This window comes from Anolis sagrei, chromosome Y (assembly GCF_037176765.1).
Source record: "Anolis sagrei isolate rAnoSag1 chromosome Y, rAnoSag1.mat, whole genome shotgun sequence".
NCBI classification, from domain to species: domain Eukaryota; kingdom Metazoa; phylum Chordata; class Lepidosauria; order Squamata; family Dactyloidae; genus Anolis; species Anolis sagrei.
This window is the reverse complement of record NC_090035.1, coordinates 69,596,083-69,602,082: the sequence shown is the minus strand read 5'-3', so window position 1 is coordinate 69,602,082 and position 6,000 is coordinate 69,596,083. Positions and strand designations below refer to the sequence as shown.

The following is a 6,000-nucleotide window of genomic DNA, read 5'->3' as shown; positions in this document are numbered from 1 at the left end:
TTAAAGACCTCCAAATATATCTTACAATAAAATATTCTTCCAATGCTGTTTCTTTTCTTCCAAGTTGAGACAGTTGAAGGGTTTACAATTGCAAAAATCACCAGAAATAGAATCACAATGGTGCAATTATTCAAAAGCAATGCTGCCTGGAAGATGGCACATTAACCAATGATATGCCTCTGGTCCCTTGATTCTTAGATAGAATCCAAGTCATTGATGATCAATATTATGTCACTCACACCTATCAGATTGTGAAACAGTTAATTATTGAATACCCCTAACAATAATAATCTTGCATCAGTAATGTACTTACTTACTTACTTAGTCGATCCCTGGTAGCCAGAGGTTGATGGTCCTCCAAGTGTAATGTCTTAGCAGTGGGTCCGTAGATGGTTGTGGAACCCTATTCTTCTTTCTTTCTTTCTTTCTTTCTTTCTTTCTTTATTTCTTTATGGCATTTATATGCCACCCTTCTCACCCCGAAGGGGAATCAGAGCGGCTTACAAGATATATACATACATACAATATATGATAGCATAGGATAGCACAATATCCGTATTATATATTACTATCTTGTACTATACCATTATATTGTAATATTATTAGTAATGTTTCGTATAAAATAAAATATATAATTATAATATTGTATTATTATTAGTAGTATTATATTGTATTACATCATAATATTATAAATATTATAAATATTATATGAATATACAATATATTATATTATATTATTAGCATAGCACAGGAGACAAGATGGAACTGTCCTCCTGGCCTCTTCTGTCTTCACTCTGGCCAGGCCCGTAGCCAGGATTTTGATTGGTGGGGGGGGGGGGGCGCTCAATTTGATGGGGGGGGGCTGAGTCTGAGAAAAAGAGGGTCTACCCTAGCAGTATCGTTACCCCAATACCACCATGCAGATGGAATATATTGAGCATGGTGATCAGATCATGATATGAATAAACAAACAGTTGAAATAATGTACCAGTAAGGCCTTTTCGCGGACCACCATGAGAATTTTGAGGGGGGGGGACTGAAGCCCCTCAACCCCCCCCCCCCCCCCCCGGCTACATACCTGACTCTGGCCCAGAGTAGCAGTTGGTGCTGGGGGGAAGGGTTCCCAACTGATGACATTATTCTTAATCCGCATGTTCTCCTACAGTGAGGATATCGGTTTCCAGGTGGAAGGTGGTCCCGGTCAGGGTTGGCTTGATGTCCCTTCCTCTTGGCACGTTTCTCCCTTTTGCCCTCCATTTGTGCCTCTTTGAATTCTGCAGCACTGCTGGGCACAGCTGACCTCCAGATAGAGCACTCAAAAGCCAGGGCTTCCCAGTTCTCAGTGTCTATGCCACAGTGTTTAAGGCTGGCTTTAAGCCCATCTTTAAATATCTTTTCCTGTCCACCAACATTACATTTCTCATTCTTGAGTTGGGAGTATAGTAACTGCTTTGGGAGACAGTGATCAGATATTTTGACAATGCGGCCAGTCTAGTGGAGTTGATGGCATCACTTCAATATTGGTGGTCTTTGCTTCTTCCAGCATGCTGACATTTGTCCACCTGCAATACTATCAGTAATACTATGTCAACAATAACAGCAAGGGTCTCTTTTTCTTTTCAGGTGGGATGGCAGCATTGGATCCCATGGAGAGTGACTGCTGCATTGACTGGGGAAAGGCGAATCTGGGCAGGCATGAATCTGGGCTGTCAAGGAGAGCTGGAAGAAATGATCTAACTAATGAACATGGATCAGAGGAAGCTGAAACACATCTGGCTGTGAACTTGGTGATTGCTTGAAAGTAAGAACACAATACCTGTCCTCTGTTTCAGTTGTTCAGTCTCACTGTGGGTTTTGGCTGCTGCTCCTCATAAGGGAACTAATGTGATGTGCCTTCCTCACATGTGTATGGACATGCCTAGTGTCCATACACACTAGACATGGATAGGTCCGCGTCGGATAACTCGTAACTCGTTATAAATCCATTAAAATTACCTTTTTGAAGTGATTTCGAGGTATTTTTAAAAACCGGAAGTCCCTTTGCCTTTTCAAAGCTTTCTTTACCATTTTTGGAAAGAGAAAGGGAAGGGAGGTTGTGTTGAAGGGAGGTTGGAAGAAGAGGACAGCAGGCAAGCAAGCAAGCAGAGAAGAAGGGCTGGGAGAAGGGCTGTTGCCTGCTGTGCCTGGCTGTCTGCCTTGCCGCTTGTGTGTTGTTGCTGTTGGGGTTTGGGAAAGGTGGGCACCGCATGGGTATTGGGGTGTGTGGGTGTGTGATGTGGGTGGAAGGAGCAATGCGGAGGAACCAAAGCACACCAACATTTTTCAAGTCCGAGCATTGTAGCAGGTCTTTCTGACCTCAGTGTTTCTTAGTTTGTTGCACATTGCCTCAAAAAAACTAGATCTCCCATCAATTCAAGCCACTCTTTGAACACAAACTCTCCTTCCTAAAGTTGTGAAATCATCTTCCAAGGCCAAAAGGTCTCTATGCTCTGTTTGTTCCTTGGTTTGTTGTGCGTTGCCAGAAAAGACACTACAAATCCCATACATTCAAGCCTCTCCTTCCCTAACTTGCAAAATCAGCTTCCAAGGCCCCAAAAGTTTTCCCTGTGCTCTGTTTGATTCTTAGTTTGTTGTGCATTGCCAGAAAAGACACTACAAATCCCATACATTCAAACCCCTCCTTCCCTAACTTGTAAAATAAGCTTCCAATGCCCCAAAAGGTTTCTCTCCACCATTAACGAAGCGATTTGGAAATTTCGGAAAGTTCCAAATTCTTTTCGGAATAATTCGGAATTCAATTCCAAATCGAACCACTACATCCAAAATGAGTTTTGAACCATTTTTTGGCTCAACCAAGCCTAATACACACCAGTAACAAATAATATCAGGATGTGAAGCTCCGAGTTTTGTCCCTTCCTGCCCTTCATATCTTCACAACACAGACGAGTTTATTCTCCCATTCTGCCCTACATCTCATAACAAATTAGCTTAGCACCTGCCTGCATCTATCTACTACAGCTTCCCTCAAGAGCTGTAGCTGAATTGAGTTGTTTTTTTGTTTTTGTTTTTTTTGGCTGAATGCAATTGCTTGCCTGTTTGCAGAATTAAATCAGGAGAACACGGCAGTGAAAGCCAAATGGGATCCATGCATCAGCAAACCCCCTGCTGCAAATGCCACCAAAAAAAGGTCACCGAACCCAGGATGAAATCTGCCCCCAGGGCTGCGTTTTGTTTGCAAGCTAATTTGCATGTTAAGCTCATATGACTCAATCCACAACAGCACACCTACCTTGTTTGACAGCAAGTAATTAGACTGGGTATTTGGTGTTTTACAATTCTCCATGCTCGCAGCTCAATTTGGGTTTATTTCCTGGGTTTCAATTAAGACATTAACACATTTTGTGATTCAGAAAATTGTAAACAAACAAAAAAAGAGTGTGTGTTTTTCCAGCAGGTGAATTTGAAATATTTTCTATTATTCTTCTGTTATTGCTGTCGAGATGTGCATGTGTGTGAGAGAAAGAGAGAGAGAGAATTTGATATCTTCCTCTTTAGCTTACTTACTTAGGCGATCCCTTGTAGCTCAAGGATGATGGCCTTCCAGATGTAGTGTCTTGGCAGTGGGTCCGTAGGTGGCTGTGAAGCCCTATTCTTGACCCACATGTTCTCCTGCAGTGAGGACATTGGTTTCCAAATAGAAAGCAGTCCCAAACAGGGTTGGCTTGACATGCCTTCCTCTTGGCATGTTTCTCCCTTTTGCCCCCTATTTGTGCCTGTTTGAATTCTGCAGCACTGCTTGTCACAGCTGACCTCCAGTTAGGCCACCTTGCTTGGATCTGCACATATTATTCTCTAATATATCACACAGTCCCAAACACTTGGAAAGTGTCCAACATGTGAGCCAATACAACAGCCAGCAGAGTGACTTTGTTTGCTGTGTACTAATCTTTCTGTGTTTCTAATAATAATAATAATAATAATAATAATAACAACAACAACAACAACAACAACAATACTTTATTTCTAGACCACCCTCTCTCCCCGGAGGGACTCAGGGCAGTTTACACAAACAAAAAGCAAACATTCAATGTCTTGAAATGGGTACAAACACATCAAAATAATACAGGAAAATTGATAGTAACAACAGAAAACTTACAACAAAGGGATTAAGCATCAATAAAAAAATAAAACAGGAACAATTCACTAAGACATAAGGAACTAAAACATAAGTATACATTACAATATAAACCCTAAAAGCAAATTAAGAGACATTACATTAAAATGGCTGACACTGATACATCATTTAAGATGTATCATAGCAGCCATATAATACAAGTGGGTTAGCCAACATTCCAGTGGTTTCAAGTGTCCGAATCCTCTTCTGCTCCATATGCTAAAATGCATAGGTGCATTTTTAGAAGTTTCTTAAAGGAGAGGAAGGTGGGGGCTGTTTTTATTTCTTTAGGGAGGAAGTCCCAGAGACAGGGTGTGATCACAGAAAAGGCCCCCTCTCTCACTCCCACTAACTGAGCTTGTGACAGGGGTGGGACTGAGAGGAGGGCCTCCTCTGTAGGCCACAGTGCTCATGATGGTCTATACAGGGGGATGCAATTTGACAAATAGCCTTTTCTGGGCTTTATAGGTAACGACTAGCACTTTGTATTTAGCCCCAGAAGTGGACCAGCAACCAGTGGAGGTGTTGCAGCATAGAAGTTGTCCTCTCAGATACGGCACTCCCGTTAGCAATCTAGCCACTGATTTCTGCACTATTTGCAGACATTGCATGGCACTGACCCGAAGGTGTAGGGTATATTTCAGAGGAAGGAGTTGGCAAAACCACCCCTGAGGGTTTTTTTGCCTAAGAAAACCCTATGGAATTCATGGGGTTGCCTTAAGTCAGCTGGTGACTAGAAGGCACGTACAAACACAAGCCCTACTGGATTATTTATGGTCTAGTCTGGCAGTTCAAAGATATAGACGTGACTAGGAACAGAGCGGGGAATAAGCGTTCCTATTAGCAACAGGCTTTGATCTTCTCCTTCCATTAGGATGAGAGATGGGTCACTCTTTTGCAGCTCAGGGTTTTGTTTTTTTGTTTTGTTTGGTTCTGCACTCCATAATCCTAGAAAACCATCTTCCAGTGCAGGAGCAGGATGTACCTTGGCCTTGGGAGGTCATTATCTGGCCATCAAGATATACAGTGTTAGCCCTGGAATTGTGTGGTTAGAATCATTTTTAGAGGGCCATGCTTACTCTTTGGTGTGGGGGAATATAAATATAACAGTTACAAAAGGACCGCCACACTGTATTATAGATCTGCTGCTGCCAGGCCCGTAGCCAGGATTTCGTTTCGGGAGGGGGGGTGTGTGAATTTTTTTCAGGGTTTTTTTGGGGGGGCTGAGTTTCGGGGGGGGGCTGAGTCTGAGTGAAAGAGGGTCTATCCTAGCAAACCTTTTGTATCATTACCCCCATAACCCCATGCATATGGGATATATTGAGTATGGTGATCAGATCATGATATGAATAAACATAACAGTTTAAATAATGCACCAGTAAGGCCTTTTCGCGAACCACCATGAGAATTTCGGGGGGGGGGGGGGCTGAAGCCCCTCAAGCCCCCCCCCCCCCCCCCCCCCCAGCTACATGCCTGGCTGCTGCACCCATCTTTTGTCAACAAAACTTGTCCTATACCAATGATGTGGGTCAGTATTTGATATTAAATGAAGTCTTGAAGAAGCTTTGAATAGCAGCCAGTTCCAGCTCAGCATACGAAGGGTTGGTGAAGTCCTAGGTTCATGATATGCTACACTGGACAACAGTTGCATCTGCAGCTATACCCATCCTTGGGCTTTTGGGAAGAAGTTCTGGATATTACCATGTATGCGTGTGTGTGCGGGGGGGGGGGGGGGGGAGCATCTTGAAATTATATTTTCAGTCCATTATCATTACAAATTGAAATGTTCCATTATTTATTACTTATCATGTCTTCATAATTTGCTG

General features: G+C 42.7%; 1 protein-coding gene across 1 annotated transcript in view; it reads left to right on the top strand.

Annotated features, from left to right (window-relative positions):
• The first annotated feature begins 1,626 nt into the window (after window positions 1-1,626).
• LOC137095539 (leucine-rich repeat and fibronectin type III domain-containing protein 1-like protein) overlaps window positions 1,627-6,000 on the top strand; it is a 68,184-nt gene continuing 63,810 nt past the window's right edge. Inside the window, exon 1 of the mRNA XM_067462320.1 lies at window positions 1,627-1,801. The gene's annotated coding sequence lies outside the window, so the exon portion shown is untranslated. The remainder of the gene's footprint in view (window positions 1,802-6,000) is intronic.